This window comes from Phymastichus coffea, unplaced genomic scaffold (genome assembly GCF_024137745.1).
Source record: "Phymastichus coffea isolate CEN01 unplaced genomic scaffold, Cenicafe_Pcof_1.1 PCOF00053, whole genome shotgun sequence".
In the NCBI taxonomy this organism is placed as follows: Eukaryota; Metazoa; Arthropoda; class Insecta; order Hymenoptera; family Eulophidae; genus Phymastichus; species Phymastichus coffea.
Genome location: NW_026706864.1, coordinates 1,571,259 through 1,592,162, shown reverse-complemented (window position 1 = coordinate 1,592,162; position 20,904 = coordinate 1,571,259). Strand labels below are relative to the sequence as shown.

Below are 20,904 nucleotides of genomic sequence, written 5' to 3'. Positions count from 1 at the left end.
TGATATTTGAACCTAAAATTCACGGGGCGTGATGTGTGTCTCCGCTCTCTATTGAGAGCATTTTAAAATTTTTAAAATACCGCAAATAATGAATGAGCAAAAAGCAAACTTATCGTAGACAGCGCACTCACCTTCAAGATTTTTCGCGACGTCGAATATTCGAGTGCGCGCCCAAATCAATTTACATCCGCGACGCGGATGAATTTTTATGAGATAAGTTCTCGATAAATGGAATTTTTTTACACTTGCATACTCGCACATCCTTCATTTATCTAGGTTATCGAATTTTACTGAAGCCCCGATAGTGCCATTGTTATTGATTAGAGTGTTTTTATTACTGCGAGTATTCGATAGAAAACATTTGGAAAATTTACAGGTGGAATCGCAACCATTTCGGCGTATCAAATTTCAAGCAGACGGTCGGTGATTTGATTTCATTGCGCATGAAGTGATGTTTGTTTGGATACCACGTGATCGAATTGATAGTTTTGTTAGTTTATTCTGTAGGCGTGCATGTTCCACGTCTAACCGTGATAATAGGTTTCAGATATACGTACGCAGTATATGTCGAGTTAACAAGTACACACACACGCGCGCGCGCGCACACACACACACACACACACAATCGTTTATGTTGGTATAAAAATATGATGAATCTGATGCTCGAAACAAGTTCCCACGCAAATTAACATGTAGCTCCGCAAGAATATTCATCTATAAAAAATAAAATTTTCATGAGATATATAAGAATGTACAGAAGAAGAAAATCGTTAAGTCCACTGACTTCTCAGAATTAAATAACACATCTTCTATTTACAAAAGTCTTCTCTCAAAAAGCTTCGTCCAAACAATGAAAAGAAGACCTATTAATAACCTGAATTCTGGTTGGGCGTTAGAAAATACAGTGCGCTCACCTAAAATATAGAGGCTCGGCAATCCGTTTGGAAATCGTGGAACAGAAGAGAATGGGGGACGAACAGAAGACAAAGAGGATGGACCGATTGGATAGGATTGATATCGAAGATTGAAGAGAGAGAGAGAGAAAGGGAGAATCGAGGAGTTGAAATGTTGCCAAGCCGATCGTGGATACACATACAAACACATACATATATACATACATACACCTGCCTGCCTCGCTTAGATCTTTTCTTCTCTTTTATGCTAAATGCAAATATTGTTGTCAGAACGTTGTGGAATATTGCAGCGGTTGGCTGGAAGTATTGAAAAGCAACCTATCGTCATCGTGAAATGGAAGCTCTGCTGTTGCGAAATCTCGATGTGGTGGTTGTTTTTTGTTTAAATTGCACTCGATGGCGAAGTGAACTTATCGGCGCGTGCGAGTTTCGAGAAGGGAGTTGACATGAAAACATAGGTCAGCTCGACAAGAAGGATGGATTAGATTAGTTTTACAAAGTTTCGAGCTTGAAAATCAGGTCAAATATTTCCTCTCCTCACATTCATTCATTTTCAAAAGATGATGGTACTACAACGCCTTATCGGCATGTTACAACCACTGACTGTCACTCGAAAAATATGCGTTATAATATGTCTAATCATCAATCATAAAAAATAGTATCCTCTCAATCAAGCAAAAGAAGACTGGTCAGTGCCGTTGTGGCTAACAAACTTGGTAGATTTTAAGCTCATTAAATCCATTCTACTCGTAAAACTTGGAAAGTTTTAGCCGCGCTTTATGTATCTATGCCACCGTATGGCTTTTTCTGGAGTGCTGGAAAATTAAGCGGAAGCACATATGCGCCGAGATTTATATTCTCTTGTTGCGTGTTCATATTTGACGCCCTTATGCGTAAAAGATCCCGGAAAGTGTAACAGTGACAACGTTGCGAGCTAGAGACAAGTAAATGTAGTATATTAGGAGATGCTCTTTGTGATGCGAATGTAGGTTTGTTTATCCGAAAGGGCGATAAACTCAAAACATCCATCACGTACTTCTTGATTTCTTTTTCAAGTTCAATTTTACCCAGCAAAATTATTAATAAGCAACGCATAGTCAACAAAAGTATCAGCAACAACTTAAACTTGAAATTTGCCACACGTATACGTCCTTTGTAAAAGCACGCAAGCTCGATATAGACTTGCGCCCAAGCTTATCGAGGATCACCGCACGTGTGTATATATAGATATACAAGCCAAGTATCACCCCGACCAGCACGTAAATTCTCACTTATGAGATTAATTTACAGCAGTGCCTTAGTTTTCGTGCCGTCAAAAATTTTACGACGAGCACTAGCCGGAGATCTTAAAGCGTACACATACGACTTGTAAATTTGGACAGAATATAAGTGAGATAGTGTTTTGCCCTCTCTTCCGAAAATTTACTTTCTCAACGAGCTTGTACCGCTTCTGTTTTTACGACGATCGTATTTTTTTTATGAAAGCCTGACTTATATGATATACACCGCTACGTGTGCGATGTTAGATCGTGAGTGTCATGTACATGTCTAGTGTCTTTTCTGGAAGATGAATTGCCTATTGATCATCACTTGCTTATTTATTTTGTACTTGTATGAATTGCAATTTTTTATGTTTTCGATGTCAATCGCAAAAATATTTTCTCGGCGTCGTCTCATTTTTATTACGATATGACTGTCATGATGTTACTATGGATTACTAGTTTAGCTTTATGGGTTGTGTTTTATTTTCTCTAAAACGAGTGTATGAAAACGTTATTACACGATTGTGTCGTTATTCCTACTCGTTTGAAATATTAAAAATATCATACGTGCAATTTGGTTAACAGCACTGCTGTTTTGCCTGGAATTTTAGGAATAATAATGATTTATTTCGAAAAATAGACGAATGCGCACAAAAATAATGATGTAACATAGAACCTGACTACTGCATTTTACACGTTATTGCCGTTATTGTCGAGATAATGGTAACGTATAATTTTTTTTTTGTGTTTAGCGCAAAAATAATTCATTTCAGTCATATGAGTCACCATAATTCACGTGATATGCAGCAAGTATACACATGCACTTGCAAACAATAAACAGTCATTTACGTCAAATATAGATCATAGAATGATCAAACAAAAGCCAGAGTTTAACTGTTTGTATACCGGAAATGTATTATCCAATTAAATAATGGCTCTGTGTCTATAATATAGCAGTCAGTTAGTTGTGCCCATTGCATGCGCATACATTCACTTCACTGAAATTATATCACACATCTTTTCATATAGAAATCTGCACGACTAAACCTGGCATCAAAAATATCAAATATCTCGCTGATACACCTGTCGAAAGCTCTTAGAAAGTTGAGCACGTGCTGCTTGCATGTGCCTCCCCCTCCCTTAATTGGATGAACAAGAGATGGTATATAGAACACTACTCTGAGGGGCGGGCGTCCACTAATTGCGAAATACGATCTGTTTGCTCGACTTATAATTAAAAAAAAGAAAGGAAGCGATCTACTTCTTTTTCAAGCTATGCTTATCCTTACAGAGTTTGCGCTGACCTATTACAGTCGTTTTTTTCTAATTAGGGGATACTGCACCAGTAAGTGAATAATTTCGCTAAAGAATGTTTATAAATGATTAATATTAATTACAAATTCTTCTAAATGACTCCTACTGCATGTCATTAGGTTCTTTAACATTTATTTTATCAATGTACAAATAATTTATACGTTCAGAGTTATTTATTATTTTGCAAAAAATGAAATTCTGTTGTAATTCATTATTACCATTAATTGAATGGTATAAATCAATAAACTCTTGAAACCCAATGAATGAATGCAATATTTTAGAAGTTATAAACATTAACAGCATCGTCGGATTGATAGATAAAAGTTTCTATATTGTTCATTATTGAATTATCTTTTATTTAATAAGTAATCAAACAATTTATTTTTATGGAATGCAATTTTGTATTCCCAATCAAATTAATGTAAAAGTTAATAATATAAATTAGTAACATAAATTATTCTTTGTTCAACGTTATAATAAAAATTTTGAGTGGTAAAATCACATTTCTAAAATAAACATACTTTGATACATTCAATATAGTTGGAATTGTTAATTTTTTCTTTCAGAATACGTGTTTTCCTTTATCGAGAATAGAGAAATCTTTAGGTATTTGTAAATTTCATCGTAGTTGAATTTCCTTTTTGACTAATTTTCAATATTTTGTTATAATGACCTTATTCATTAAAATTGTGCTATTTTTTTTTAATTTAATTTATTTTGTCTTATTTTTTCTTTCAATTTTTGTTTTTCTTCAACTTTTTTCAGCTTTGCTTATTCTTTCAATTTTTTTCTGCATCCTAATTCTTCTTACTTGGTTGTTTACCTACGTATCTTTTTCTTTTCTCTATTTCTTTTTCTTATTTTCTATTTTTTCAACCTCAATTTTTTCTATAAGAATGTTTTCCTCTTCAATTTTTTACTGAGCATCTTTTTTTTGTTTGAACTTTCCTGTTTTTTTAATATTCTATTTTCTACTGTTTTGAAGTCAAAGTAAAAATAGGAGTTTAGATAATTTTGCTTTTTTTACTCGAGGAAAGGAAATTTTTATTCGAGGAAAGCGTTAATTTTTTTTCCATATATGGTTAGCATCGTATTTTAATGGGCAAATATTACTATTAACATTTTTTTTTACATTAATGTAATTTCCAACAATATGTGACAAATCTGTAAAAAAAATAGTGAGATTTATTGATATAATACTATAATAATATACAAAGACATAATCTTTCTTGTATAGTATTTACCCTTATCGGCAACAGTTGGAGTACCACCGAATAGCAGTTGTTTGCTTTAGCTCGAGAAAGGATTTGGCAATTGGTGATCATTCAAAAAAGATGGCGACATTAATGGAGTGCTTACAAGACGATTACCATTTTATCTGTTCCATAAATCTAGTATCTCGTAATCTTACTCTATAATGGTTTTATTCCGAAACTTATTTAATCTCTCAGTAATATCTCCATTAGAAGTTCCATCTTCATTGTATCTAAAACGAGTTCTAGTGATTTCAGAATAAGTCATTTTTCTTTTGGAAACGTCTGATTTTGTCTGAACAGCAACAGCATTACATTGTCATAATCATACCTCTTTCGTTCTTATTTTCACCATTATCTAGTTATATATACACTTATATATTTTTTTATATCTACTCCGAATATAACTTCTTTAGCATTTGTATCGGTGTCTATCATTTTTTATTCTTGCATATTTCGTTCCAAATTCTTTTCTAAATTTACTACGTTGATCTATTTTCTTTGGCATTAGTATTATCTATACCTATTACTGCAGCAGTATAACTATTTTGTACTTCATGTTCTTCAATCAATAATTTCTATACTAATATTTTTTTATACTAATTTCCATACTAATATTTTTATACTAATATCGTCTATTCTAAGGATCAAAAAATTCTAGATTCTAATCTTGTAACTTAATAATAGGTTAATTTTTTATTATATTCGAAAGGTAATTTTCATGAGAAATCAGAGCTCTTTCAATTGTGTTAAAAATATCAACACAATTCAAATCATCGATTGACACATTTAACTTACTCACATCTTTATTTAGTTACTTCATTCTTTTCCAAATTGAAATATAATAGTTTGTCTTGTGCTGGTTCTGTTTCGAAATAGAGGCTCTACGAATTATTTTAAAATTTGGTCAAAAATGTGAGATTTCATATCATTACTTAGAGGTGCATTAATATCTGTATTTGTTTCACTTTAATTTTGCAAAAAAATTTTCATAGTTTCTCTTTCATATGTCATACATTTAGAGTAATTGACTTTATTGGCATTAAATGGATAAATTTCTGATCTTTCAAAACTTGTTTCAACGATTTCTAATTTCTTGAAGAATTCAGTATGTACGCCATAAAAAATTGGAGTGAAATTGACTTTTGACTACTTCATTAGATACATTAACGTCTAAAGGTTGCATTATGTACGAGGCATGAGATATAAAACAGTTTAAAATAATTTGTTTTTCAACAAAAAAATCGTGTAATTTAATACTGTGTGATGTGTGGCCATAAAAAAATAAAATAACTTGAAAATTTACACCATTTGCCACTAATTCATTAAAGCAATTAACTACTTAATCGTAAAAAGCTGCAGTTATCATCATCCAGTATTATCGTGGCTATACACCGACACCACTAGCACTTAAACGCCAAAGTACTGTTATTGCCTTTCTCGGTCTGGAGAAATACTATAAAGATTCTTTTGTTTCACAGGAGCTAAAAGTTTTCCAGTCTTGGGATATAAACGAATTCCAGTCTCGTCTAAATAATAAATAAATTCTTCAAGGTCCATTTCGAATATCCAAAGCATTAGCCTTCGTTCAGTATTCAATAAAGTTTTGAAACAAAGCTCTAATTTTTGGTTCTGTTACAGCAGCTCTTACATATGAGAATGTTTATATTCTTTTATTTTCGATTTCAGAATGACATTCTAGACAGAGTTTCAATCACTGAAGTCCAGAAAAGCTCCAGAAAAGAAGAAGCTTTTTTTATTGCTCGTTGCAATATCTACTCACACTTCCTTGGTATTTTTGGTTTGTATTTCCGTTATGTGAATCTTGCCATTACATACTTAAATTTGCCAAAACAAGCATAAACAATGATGGCGTTATTCGTATAAAAAACTTTAATATTAGATTAACTTAAATATTGATTGTGATTTGTAATTAGATTTTGAAAGCTTCAATCGTCACTTTAAAAGCTACGAGTAGCCGGTGATATGAGCACCATACCTAACCTCGAATGTCGCTGAAGACACAAGAAGATGTGCATTCATTCACTGATACCGAACTGTAATAAACTTTATTTCACCAGTATTTTAATGTATTCATTCAGAAGTCACTAGTTTAATTTATTGATAAAGTGAATAAATAATGTAAAAATTAATAATGAAAAATGTATAGCGTGCATCAAGGATAGGATTCCATTTTAAACACTACAATAATTAGTTGATTTTTATTATAAAATAATTTGCACGTCGTGAATATATCAAGTTTTTTATTTATCATTTTTTCCAAAAATTGTTACATTTCTGCGGTTATGCATGAAAATTGCTATTTTTGCGTATATATAGGAAATAAAGTAGTGCAATGTAAAATTTCGATGTTCAATTAAGTAAGAACGTTTCTCCATTATGGTTAGATTTGCTATTGTCTTATGAATTACACAAACTTAATAACCATTTATTCACTGGTGGGCATTCATTTACTGGTGCAGTTACCCCTATTGTGCGTTTACCTCCGGAAGCTGTTTATCATTCGCGCTTTTTATGCTGGAAAAAGTTGACGTTAATGTGTTTTTCCTTAGCGTAGCATGAGAGAGAGAGAGGAAGAGAACTGCTGTTTTGCAATCGTTATTTTTTCAATAGAGTGAAATTGTACAAAGATTAAATTGAAAATAAATTCTTTTCAAAAAGTGTTTTCAGAGCTGTATTTACGTTATTATTTAAAACGCGAAAGAAGATTGAAACAGTTAGATAAAACAAAGTCCAGAAACTCTCTCAAGTAAAAAATATTTATCGTTAAGCTCGATTGACGCCACCTCTAGCTAATCGATGTAAATACTCATGCGTAGCGTATGCCAGAAAAAAGAATTTGTAACGCATACAACATTCAATCATCGATTCAATGTACAATCATAACCTTAAATTATTTTCTCTCTTATTCTCTCTATTTTTATCTCCTTCTAGCGAGACAAAAGGCAACATAGTTCCTTCCCTCTTAGCAATGCAAATGGAACCTCTCGATATATAATTACAAAGCGGAGAAGAGAAGCGCGCGACATTCATAAAACCCACTGAAACATTCAGCAGCGAGTTTCGCCGGCGAGCGAGCTTCCAACATATAATGATATTCTGGAGCTTTGCCTGTGGACGGTGCAAACAAAAATCCTGTTATAAATATATATTTACTCGCTGCTATATTGCCTTTGTATATTTCGACGCGCTTTTCTTTGTCTACGATGACAGAGAACGCAACGGAAGTTTAAATTCAATAAAGGTTGAGTCACATGGCATTTCCTGTATTAATTAGTCTTCGATTATTTGTAATAAATAGTAGGAGAAGCCGAACTATAACGAATATTGCCGGCGAATTCCACATCTAACGCCTTCTTCCCTCGGTATGTTAATTGAACGCGTAGCGACGCTGGCATGGAAAATTATAATTGGCGCATAAACTTTCTCTTTACTTTCATTACGCTTTCTCATATATATATATATATATATATATATTGCTCTGTTATGTGAGTAACGAAAGCAATTATCCTCTCGATTTGCATTTAATGTGTTTTATTTGTTTTGTTTGCATTCGTGATAATGCAACGCAGGCCTGCCGCACTGCACATTGCCAATGTTGTCCTCGGATAAATAGTCATTCGCAGTGCTTGAACCGACATTTAATTTTCGCGATTAAAATACCATGCTGCTGTAGGAAAACAAAGTTCTTCAGTGAAGGCCGATTGCTCAAACCGAAGAAACACACAAGAACCAACCGTCAAGTTCACATATCTCCCAAAAGCACTTCATTCCAGCGTTGGCGATATTTATGCTCCGTGCGCGAGGGAACGGTCGTAGAGAAAAATGAAAAAAGAATCCACGGCTGCGCAATTCGGCAAGTCCGGAAAAATATCGCAATGACGTATCATGATTCATCGAGTGAAACTTTCCGCGACGGACACTGCATATATACCGGCGAATTTATTTTCGTTTCCGCGCCGCGCGGATTTTAATGGAGCGCCTCTCTCTCTCTCTCTCTCTCGCTCTCTCTCTCTCTCTCTCTCTCTGGCGCTGAGAGTAAATTTTGCAGGAGGCTTATTTAGAAATGCGTTCTCCATGTTAGAGTTCCAAACTTCTCCGTAAGATCTTTATTCTATGAAGTGACTACGGCAAAGGCTGCAAAACTGCACGGTAACGCTCGAGTAGTTCTCTCTTTTTTACAGAGCTTTACTTTGACGGCAGTTGAAAAGGCTTTATTGCTTCCGCGGATGCATGCGCTACACGCTCTTATTAGATTAAACCGAGATCGCGCGCGCGATATTCAAGCGAGAATGACTATTCGTTAGCGAACACAAGAAATATTGTCTTGGCAGAAGCTATTATTGAATATCAGGTCAGTACGTTCAAAATTGTAACAGCGAGATAGAAGAGAGATTTGAACTCTCTCGCCCATTGTGCATACTTTCGGGCGCGCATATAAAGCCTTTGTGAAGACGTACTCGCTCGCGGAGAGGCCTTGGGGAAAAAGGCGCGCGCTCTAAATTAATAACGAAGATGTTTTTATGGCTTGACTTTTCGGGTCGCTCGAGCTTTTATATGCGCCGCCGTTGTTGCGGCTGTGTTCGCCGAGCTTTACATTTGCGCGCTTACTTTTTCCGAGCGAATGAACCGATCGGCGCCCCAATAAAAGTAAACAAACGGAAATTATGCAACATCTCTATCCCGACAAAGTTTTCCCTCGATCTAGGCTGCTTTGCTACTTGTTACACGACGTACGCGTGCTGCGAGTAACGGACGTTCATTTGTTTTCGCTCCTTCAGATCTTCACTTATCAGCTGGAAAGATGGTTTATTTTTAGACATCACGTGCGCAAGCTACTATTCCGTAAGCTTTTGTAGCCTGCCTGTATTTCTCGATTCTTCTTTGCACTTACTCGTAAACTTTGCTAGACCACGACCATGTGTTGTTTTTGTAATTCTGGTAACAGTGAGGGCTTTTTTAAAAATTACCGTTGATCGCGCGCCAACGAGATATATGACTCTGAAAAAATCGTTGTGTTTTTTTTAAAGAACGATGATTTGCCAACGCGAATCTATTCGTGGCCGCGGGATAATTTTCGCAGAGAGCTCGGCTGAAAGGTATAGGCATCGAAGTCTGAAATGAGTTTTTAATTATTTCAGAAAAAAACGTAGCAGCCAAGACGCTGTTACAAAGTCGAAACTACACTAGCAACATGCACAACGTTGAAAGGAGTAGAGAGACAAAAAAAAAGCGATAAAGCTCTCAAGCCAAGACGGTTTAACTAAAAGAGGTAAAAAAGAAGAAGAATCCGAGACGCGGTACGAAAGAAGCTCACACGAGAGAGGCTTTCACATCTTCGACGGGCGATTGCACGCTGACGTATGACTCACAGTGGCGTCGGCGCCGCACGGAAAATAAAAGCTTCACTAGACGTTGCAAGCTCGACCGAGCCAACCAACTGTCCGGAAGAGACGCCGACGAGAGGGAGAGAAAAATAGACTCAGGAGAAATGCTTTTTTTCATTTTTCGACATCGTCAGAGGGAATAGACGACAAATTTTCGGATGACTCGAATGCAAATTGAACGTTGGCTGACCCAATGCCAGTTATGTAGCGGATATGTAGGAATTGAATTTTCTGAGAAGACTATTGAGCCGATTACTGCTGAACCAATTGAATTTCTACACATCGATCCGATATGAGTCCCTTTCTTTTAAAGAGATTTCTGTTGCTTTTTTTTTTTCTTTCATAAAATGAGATGACTTTTTATACGTCTTATTTCTAGGAAAATGAAAAAAGTCTTCTTATCGAAAATCAAAAATGTTTGTTAATTACCCAACTGAACTCTCATCCTGTTAAATGCTACTCGACTAATCCCGTGACTAATCGTTCAATAGAAGCCCTAATTTGCAATTAATTATTGTCGCTTCCTGAAGTCAAATAAATTAAAAGTTAAAGCAAGCCAACTCTTATTAAAACTTTTCGATAATACCCTAATTTACATTCGATGAGAATGCCACTCCTGAGAAAACTTTCACTCATCAATGCTAATCGCTTTGCCTTATCGTTTAACAAGTTTAATTAATTGCTCGGGGTTGAAAACTCACTCGTTCGAAAAAAATCTCATTTGCCCCCTTTTTTTGTGCGCGCGATGGCTATTAGGAAAAAGTTCGGCCAGAAATATAAACATTTGCGTTTTAAACGCTAACTCTACAAATAAACGGGGTTTGCAGGCACGTGCTTGCGTAAAAAAATAACGTCCGGCTGTCATTTTCATTGACGAAACAAAAATAATCGGTAAGTGATATGCTTTTTTTTCATGAATTCTAGTGAGTCAATCTACAATTGTATTGGGATAATGATGCACATGGGATAGAGTATTGAATTTTTTTTCCTTTGGGCGATTTTGACGAGGGAAGCTTGTGCGAGGGAATTCAGAATTGATTGAACATGATTATTATTATGAACGAAACTTCGTGAGATTTCATCGACAAGTTTTCCGAGCTCAGGATTTTGATTAACAATTGAATACAATGTCGAAAATTAAAAAAACATGCATGTAAATATTCAGAGAAAAAATTGCATAAAAAATAATTGATATACAGATTTTTTAAAAAAAGAGAAAAATATATTTTTAAGTTAATCTTCGATTTGTAAAAAATTCTCCTCTGTTTGAAAAGTTAAATTAGTGTCTGACATCAGAAAACTATTTTCTGAAGCTCTAATTTCAAAGAACACTTGACTTGTTCGCGAAATGTTCAAAGCACGTTGAGGAACAGTTTACGATTATTAACACATCGAAACCAGTATATTATATGCATTGAAATTGCCGATATTACACAATTCGAGAAATCAAAAGGTTCGTGGATATTGGATTCTATAACGATTAGCGTTTATTGATGTAAACGAACAGATTTTCAATGTTGATTGAAAAATAATTTCTCATTTAATAATCAACATTACTAATGGTTGTGTTCTTTGTATAAAAATGTCATTAAAAAATTAATTACATGTTTGAACCCTCTAAACTCCTCGCGCAGATGAAAAAAAGTATTGCATATCTCGTAATTCATCGTCATTACTGAAAGAAAAAAAAGCTGCTTCTCTCTCGTCCGCAGGTATACCAAATAGGCGTCTCTCTTGACTTCGCACTTGGGATGAAAGCGACGTTGCGTGTATCTCTCACAGCAAAAAAAAAGGCTCGGAATTTTCTTTTTCGGTGTAATTAAACGAAGAAGAAAACTTGCGTCGTAATTAAGCTTTGGGCGTGTAGGCGCAATAACAAGCGGACAACGTGTCTTGTCTCTTCTGCGCTGCAATTAACCGATTTTTTTTTGTACAATCGAGGCCAATCTCATTACGGACGTACCACTCTTCGTTCAAAGTTTGAAACATTCAACTACTAGATCGACAATTGTAGATTGACTGTTCTATAGTTGGATATCGATTCACGGGCACATCTTTTACGGAGTTTTACGAAGAAACTCTGTGACTTACCGTGTACGTGCTTGGCTTTAAGTAACATGTGTTTTGGTCATGTCGTAGAAAAGCTAATATTCGCACACTATCGATGGTTAATCAACTCAGACAATTAGCGTATTTACTCAAGCGTAAACTAATCCCGTGCGCCCATCTCGTTAGCCATCCTCTCGTTATGCACCACACAACTCAGTCGCAAACAGAGAATGAAGACAAAAAAACAAATCGTAATTCTCAGCCATACACACGATGAAAAATCGCCTACAGCGTGTGTCAGAAAAAAAATGCCGCTCGGCGTAGACGTAAAAGAGACATTTTTCTCATCATTCTTCTACCCCTGCCGGTTAATCAAGAAAACTATTACTATACGCTTCGAGATTACACGATTCTACGCTGCAGCACTAATTAGCTCGTATGTAGATTAATTTTGGAGTGTATGGTTGAAGTTCTGCATAAAATTTAAACGCCTCGTGTATATGCAAGTAAGGTGCGCGATGAATCTTATATGAATTGACTGCCTTGGATAATTAGCAACTGGTGCAAAGGGCATCACATAGCTGTGATGCCATGCGCATGGCATAAAAATTGCAGGATACACATTTTCGGTAATGCAACCTACGCTAGATTTTTTCCCCTCTCGCGAACAGACGGCAATTCGTGAGTTGCAATCCGTCATAGAGGAGCATGACGCTGCTCGAGCGCAATTCTGAAAATTTAATGAGGCAAGCCGCGGCTCGATAGCTTTAACCAGACGCACGACTTCATTTTTCAGACCAAGTCTGAAAGACCAAGATTTATCCACGCGTGTGGACGAATAATGGGAGCACAAAGCGCGAGTGTGTGACACACATATCGAGCGCATACACGCAAAGTGAAGGAGGCTATGGCGCCTCCCTCGATATAACGACTTATCGATCGTTCGTCGTTTGTCGACGTCGCCGTCATACACACACGCACTTATAAGGCAAAAAAGGTGCAAGCATCAACTATTTATCCGGGGGACTTTTCTCTCTGTCTCCCCTTGATAGATTAGATTCGGTCGATATTTTCATGGCAGTACCCTACACTACTACTATTACAATGTCAATGACGCGACATCACTCAAGGGACACGACGAGAGAGAGAGAGAGAGAGAGAGAAACTTTCTTTCACGGGCAAGTAGCATGATACATTTTTAATAGGCGCACAGTGCACTGAAAATCGAAAAGTCTTTACGAGTTATTTAAGGCTTGTACATTTTTCAAGACGCAGGAGTCGAATGGCAAAGAAGAATGTAAATTTTTTTTGATCTGTACATACTCGAACGTCACGTAAGGAAATTAGGAAATCAACTAAAGTGGATGCCGCTAATATCGGTGTTTACTCAACCGAAATTCATACGTGGCAAGCATGGTTGTAATGGAAATCAAACAAAAGAATATTTGTACCCTCTTGCACACGCATACACCTACGCACACACAATGAAAAGTTATGTTATTAGTTATTTAATTATTCAGTATGAAAGCGTTCGACACACAACAGGCGAGTATTGTCACGAAAGTCTCTCTCTCTCTCAGAAAGAAGGTTATATACCGATAATTAAGCTCTCTCTCTATCTATCTATCTATCTATCTATCTACTTATAACCAGTTGCGCTACGAATAATAATTTCCTGGCGCGATCGTTAAAAGAAAGTCGATTTTTTAAATAACGCCACTGCCTATGTGCATTCTGCGAAGAGAAAAAATACATGTGTGCGGCCTTATATATCACAGACACACGTACGGGACTTGGTAGTGTCCAATAAAACACGAACGGACAGAGAGAAAAGACGAACGAAATGGAGCGCCTGATGTATGACCTTACAAGCCACACACGACCTTCTTTAGACTCGACCGTTTGTACGGAGGGAGGTTCGCTATTAAATTGCCATAAACTGACAATTTAGTTGCTCTAATTTTACTGTCCTCGCGAATCGCCTATGTGATTGTCTTGAGAAATCTCCAAGTCGTATGTGTACGCGACGCTTGAGATTGATAAATTTATATGCGTTAAATGTTTGAACGCCAGATCGAAAAGACAGCGCTGCAAGCTGAAGCAATGAAACCTATGAATTATTCACATATGTGAGCAAACAAGTATGTGACTAACGAATCATCCTTAACTAGAGAATAGGATACAACTCGTTAAATCTTCAAGAAGCGGGTCGTGGAATTATCGATCTCGAGCTTAATGTGCGCATTTCTCTTGTCGTTCGATCGACTCGCCGGTAGAAATCTGTAATCTAGAGGGTTGGGCTTATCTCTCTCTTGGGTGTGTTTCATACACACCCTCGTGTGCGAGTCACGTTTACTCGCTATCTCGCTCTCTTTCTTTCTGTCTGTAGCTAGGATGATTATTCTAGATGACCATACGAAGTTCAATGGCTTTTGTTTGCCTCTGAAGGTTTTATTTTTTTTTCAAAAACAATATCACATAGCTTCAATTGTTTTCTTTTTTGTCATTTAACGTTCGACGCTCTGCATGAATACAAAGCAAACCAAAAAGCAACAAAACGAATTATAAAATCGAATTTCGACATTTCGATTTGAAACACGCGCGCCTGAGTTTTCCTATATAAAAAAGTGATGGCGTACCGAGTGTAGTCATTTTATTCGTAATCCGATTGATTGAAACTAAATGTAATCACATGGGTCATTATTACAAGTAAATCGGCACTAAACAGTAGATCGAGACGTCTTACATCTATTAATATTCTATTAATACAAGTAAGTATAATAATTTGCAGGCATTGAAAAAACAATGACTCCCAAATTCTCTCAATGGTCTAATTTTGAAATAATGCGATAAAGTATTCTTAATACACTCCAATTGCTCTTATTTATAGGTCATATAAATTTATTGAATATATTTATTGTAAACTTTAGTTTTCGATAAATATCATCAATAATAAAGAAAATTATAAATCAATATTTCATATAAAATTCTGTAAAACGATTTCGGTGTATTCGGCACCGTTAATTTATTTTTAAAACATTTGAAGTTTAATTTATAATTGTAAGCAAATTTTTTAAATGGTCACAGATTAATAATTGAAAAGTATTTAATTTAAAAAAATATATCTGTTGATATGAAGACATCCTAGGAAAAGCTTGAAATCATAAACCAATATATTAAAAAATAAACAAAATTAAATTGTTAGCCGTAGAGATGGTTTTATTTATTTAAAAATGAATAAAGAACAACTCATTTGTAAGATATGACATAATGATTGGATTATTTACCAATTAATATCGACGTATAGTAAGCGTTTTCAAGCATAGAATTGTTTTACGTATATACGCTATACAGTGTATTGTAAAATTCTTTAATTTTTCCTATAATAATTTTGATCCAAGCATTAAACTGAATATTACTGAATTCAAGTGCGAAACGCGCTTGACAACACTATACGTAAAATTTGTCACGCAATGAAAGCAAAGCGAATGACGACCTCCAAGTGACAATGTGTGTAAATGCGAGTTTATTCAAAGCGCAAAACTTGAATGGAGAATGGAGCGAGGGAGAGAGAGAGAGAGAGATTATTGATCGTCGACGTAGCACAGACGATGAACCGCGTGGCGTGCGTACGGCATCGATCAAAGTTTCACGATCCCGAGTTTTCTTTTGTGATAGGCTGCTTTGCTGTTGCGCAGCACATGCATGGATTTTCACGACCTATAATCGTAAATTTGAAGAATCTCCGAACCGCTTGTTTCAGCTTTTACACAGACTTGTAGAACGTTCGTAGCTCGTTTGGAATCGATATATCATGAAAAAGAGAGAAGGCTTACTCTATAAAATATTAGACGAAACACCGTAGCGCGAAGCTAGAAAGTGAAGGGCAAACGCGGAAAAACGAAAAACCAACATGACCTAATTTCAACTGGAAGTTTTTCCGCTGGCAATTGATCGCGTTCAGAGTACACAGCATCGTACAATTGCAAAAAACGGATGTGAGAAAGACATCTGGAAGCGTTTGGAATATGCCGTATCTCTGGACAAATTCCTGGCGCTTCGCACTATGGCCGGGCGGACGAAGGCAAATTTCAGTCGCTTCCTACTCGCACAATGATTTAAAACCCCTTAAGTCTAGCCCTTTCGTGAGCGTTTAGACCGTATTGCTCGAGGCCCCGGTCTACCTCGGCAACAACAATCCCTTTAATTGCACGGCATACGTGCACGCCTGTCGGGCATTTGCACAAGACGCGCGCGTGCGGCTGGTTTGACGCATCGATCGAACGGGCAGCTTCGGCGAGAGGCAAATAAAACGGGCGATTTAACGAGTGATACGTTTATGATACTTTTAGTCGTTGGCCTTTGCAGATGCGCTCGCCACTGCGACAAGTAACGATCGGCAATCGCGAACTGATTCAAGTGCGAAGCGGAACAGTCGGGCATCCGAGCAGCGATAAGCGAGCGACGCGAAAAGAAACTTGCGAGAGCAGACGGCAAAAGTGGAGCAGCCGCTGGCCCGGGACTCGTCGGCTTTTCCAACTTGCCGATGGGCGACAAGCGGAATTAACAATCCCACTACGGCGAGCTGCGTTATGCGCGCAGGGCACAACGCTCGGCTGGTCAGAGGCTCCGCAACGCCAGCAGGTATTTATACGCGTGTGCCTTTGCGCGACCATTGCCAAAAGTGTTCAAACTGCAAAACGCCGCGGCCGCTCGATCAATATTTGCACCTTCGATTCACCCGACTTAGCGCCACTCGCTGACGCGCTTACGGCGTGCCTTCGGTACATCGGCGGCCAGTGCTTCCCTCGGCGTTTACATTTTCGAACGATGTAATCCAAATTCATCAAGCCAAAAGTGAGCATTATAAACGGCGTGCGTGTGCCAAATTGCATTACACATCGGCGCGCGCGCGTTTATCGGTGTAGTGGAACACTAACCTAGCAGCAACAACCGCGCGACTGATGAATTTCGGCATAACTAATCCAAATTGAAAATTCGGAACGTGTTTACGTTGCCATTAATTAACTACGCCAACCGCATTAAGCCACTTATTTCGCACGAGGCGAGCAGAGTCTCATCAATAACGACACCAAATTTTCAAGATTCTTTGATGATGGTGAGTATGAGTCACGAGAAACGTAATGAAAACGAAATCGTAGATTTCTTCTGTCTCGTATATTGCTGTGACAACGTATATCATGGTCCACTAATCCCGCGCGAAAAAAGATCCATCATTCATTCTCGGGGAGAGAAGACGGCCAAACTAATGATGTTGCAATGACAGATGCTTCTAGTCGAGCTTAAAAGCTAATTAGACAGCAGTTTTTTTCCGCTTTCTTCGTCAGAGAAACATTTTATGTGCACATCTAAAAAGTGTGCAATACGCATGCCACTGGTGGCCATTGATCCGCTCCCCTTTAATTGACTTGGTGCATATTTCATTTCGTTGAAAAATTCAATGGGTCACTCTCGGTAGTGCAGGCAATGGTTCTTATGAATTTTTTCCTTTTCTCTTGCTTCTAATTTGTTAAGTGGCTCTTCGTGTCACGCGGTTTCGCTCCACATTTTCACATGCCTGCGTTATATAGACGTATCTGCTGGAACTTCCATTGACCGCATTGTCAAATCGATCTGACACATCCGGGTCTCTATACACTCACATTTTCCGTTGAGCTCTCGATCAGAAATGTGTGCCAAACTTTACTCAATCGAATCAAGTATCGCGCGTGTAACAATGTCAAAAGGAAAAAAAATATAATAATAATAGAAGAGAAAAGGTGAGACGTTGAACCGACGCGCGCGACGTCTAGTCGCGAAAAGAAAAAAAAAACAAAGGCCGTAGCTAGCGAAAAGGCGATGCACTGAGAGGGAGAAAGCTCATATGTATATATAAGCTTCGTAGACGACAATTCACCTAGGCCATTTTGCTATTTTCGCCTCTCTCGCTGTCTAAAGTCGCTGAACTCTCGTGGATTGAGATTTTCCGTGAAGAACATGAATGGTAAAATTGAATTCGCTAAATATATACATCTCTCACTCTCTCTCTCTCTCTCGCCGAGTAATTAGGTCAGCTGTTGAAGACTCGTATATACCTATGAAATTTTTAGTTCAAAAAGGGATGCAGCTTAATATCGATTTATTTTCTGCTGTTCGCCGGCGCTAGGGCACTTTTTCTCAGCTGCAACGAATCGAGGAATTCATTGACGGAATCAAAGGTTGCTTGGTTCTGTTATAAGTAGAATAATATCGATCCAATCAACAGAAAAGCATCCTTTTCGCTCGTAAATAGCGTGCGGATGAAAACATTTTACGATCAAATACGCGAAAACACACTCACAGCAAAGGTAGTAAAACAAAGAGCAAGAAGAAAGCAGCAAAAGGTGACGGGAGTTTCTTCAGAGAACGCAAATAACTGCTTGGCATAAATTAACTTTGCGGGGGTGGAGAGGCGAGGCATGCCGGTAATCTCGTTTTCCTTCGCCTCAAAAGTCTAATCTTGCAAATGACATTTGTCGGCTGAAAAGGCGGCGAATATGGAAAAATGTTCGATGTTACGGATCGATTGTAGAGCGAGCTTTTACATGAAAAATTCAGTGGCGGACATTGTCGGAAATCCCCTTGCGAGCTTGCTTGACTGCAGGCATGAGTGAATTATCAGAGATCGTTTTTTAACTCGCTCTCTTTTTTTAGAGAGGGCGAAAGGGAAATGGAATGAGATGAAGGATTATTCGTCGTTTTTCAATGATGACAAATGAATTCGACGCTGGAAGCTTTTTGCAACCTGAGCTCATATGCATTATCACTCGCGCGAAAGCATTTTACGCGGAAAACTGTATGTTCCTGAATGAAATTGAACGAGCAAGTAGCTTGCAAAACTCCCGGCTTCGCGTAAATCTAGTTGCCAAAACAATAACACTAGAATATTCAACGAGTCGTCATTATGCTTTATGCTACGTTTGCCAGTCGGCTTTGAAAACTATACGACTGAATTCAACAGTTCGCTTGGCATTTCCAAAGTAATAAGCAGTTATAGTTGCGTTATAGTTCGAGGGCGGTCGATATCGTTATTTTTTCTCTTTCTCGATGCAGCTCGATGCAGCGGAAAAACCACGTGTAAGCATGCCGGCTCTCAAACTTACCCTATCCTCTCTTGTCAAATCTTTACACTTGCCTCGATCGCACCGTCTTATTTTTTCGAAAAACGAACGACAAACAAAACAAACAAAAATTATTCCCCTACATACAGGCACTAGCACAATAACAACAACCACACGCGACACTCGAGCAGCATCGTCGTTGGATTTCTGTTCGTTCCTTTCGTTGGCCTTTCTTTTTTTATTGTTTGGCGGAGAGGCGCAGGAGAGCTGCCGCGCGACGCCGCAGCTGTTCCACCCGCCCCGCACACACACCGTCACGATTGCCAACTAAAACCGGGCGGCTCTCTCGCGGCTGTGGAAACGTGTGCGCCGCGGCGCTATCTCATCCCCACTACGCATCGAGCGCCGATTCTCTCTCTCTCTCTCTCCACCTTCGCTACTACTAGCAGTCCGTTGCCGTCGTCATGACGACGTCAACTCAAAAATACACCGCACACCGCCTAGAATCAGCGCGCTCTCTCGCGGACGAAAGTGCACTGCCATTCAGATCGACGCATGCAAGTTCTATTGCCCGCGCTGGCGGAATTTTTCTTTACTTGCTACCTTTTTTCTTTCTTTTGTTTTGCAATTGTTTGCTCAGCTCCTTCGCGAGTTGTAAAAGGGCTGAAAGCACTTTGACGTTAATTAAGACGAACGAAGTCGCGAACGGGGTTGCTTCATCAACGTCGAGGGATGTGTGGCTTGCGCGCGCTCTAAGGTGTGCAAAATTTCCGTCCCTTCTTTTGTGCCGACTTATTTAGACATTCCGTAAAACGAAGCGTGCAAAGGGCAAACGACAGGACTGAAAAAAGTTTTGTTAATTTAACGAACGGATAAACGAACGTCGACCGTCACAGACGTTTTCTACTTCTCTGGAGGGTTGTTATTACGAACATTCAAGTAGTACGTAGCGAAAATCCAGAGAGTTAATTTAATTGCCGTATAATGGTTACTTTTTATTCGAGGAAGAGATTAAATGGAAAAAAAAGGAAATTTTGTGATTCGCCGACTGGAAAATTATAATTGCGATTTTTTTTAATTTGACTTTTTTTGTCTCTGTCCTCGTAAACTCATTTTTCAAGTGTTTCAACTGACGAAATATTGTATAAAAGAATTTACTTTGCATAAATGTGGCAGCCGCGTTCCTCTCGTTGTAAAATGAGAAAATGTAAATTTCAGAGCTTTTTTAAATTTACATTTAATTTCTCGTGCAAGTATTTGACTGAAAAACGTATTATTCGAAACTTGAAACAACTAACGTACGTAAAAGTTCAAGGCTTCTCAAATTCATCGGTAGAATTTCGCATTGTATCACGGCTAAATAAGATCGGCCGGTACAAGTGGATTGCGTAAGTGCCGCTAGTGGGAGACCAAAATAGATATGCTCGCCGTGTGTGTGAGTGGGAGTTCAGTGCATCCGTGGGACATCATACCGATGGAAATTTTCTATTTTCAGGCGCTTGATTTGCCATCATCGGAACGACAGCAATATTCCGCGTATATTTATTTTCGAACATTGTACTCATTTCTTTTCTTCTTTATTTCATTGAGTTAACATCAATTCT

General features: G+C 37.8%; 1 protein-coding gene across 7 annotated transcripts in view; it reads right to left on the bottom strand.

Moving 5' to 3' along the window:
* The window catches only part of LOC131665581 (small conductance calcium-activated potassium channel protein), a 90,102-nt gene extending 70,508 nt beyond the window's left edge, over nucleotides 1-19,594 (bottom strand). For all 7 annotated transcript variants that reach the window (XM_058937564.1, XM_058937566.1, XM_058937567.1 and 4 more), the window contains exon 1: nucleotides 19,343-19,594. The gene's annotated coding sequence lies outside the window, so the exon portion shown is untranslated. The remainder of the gene's footprint in view (nucleotides 1-19,342) is intronic.
* Nucleotides 19,595-20,904: the final 1,310 nt, after the last annotated feature.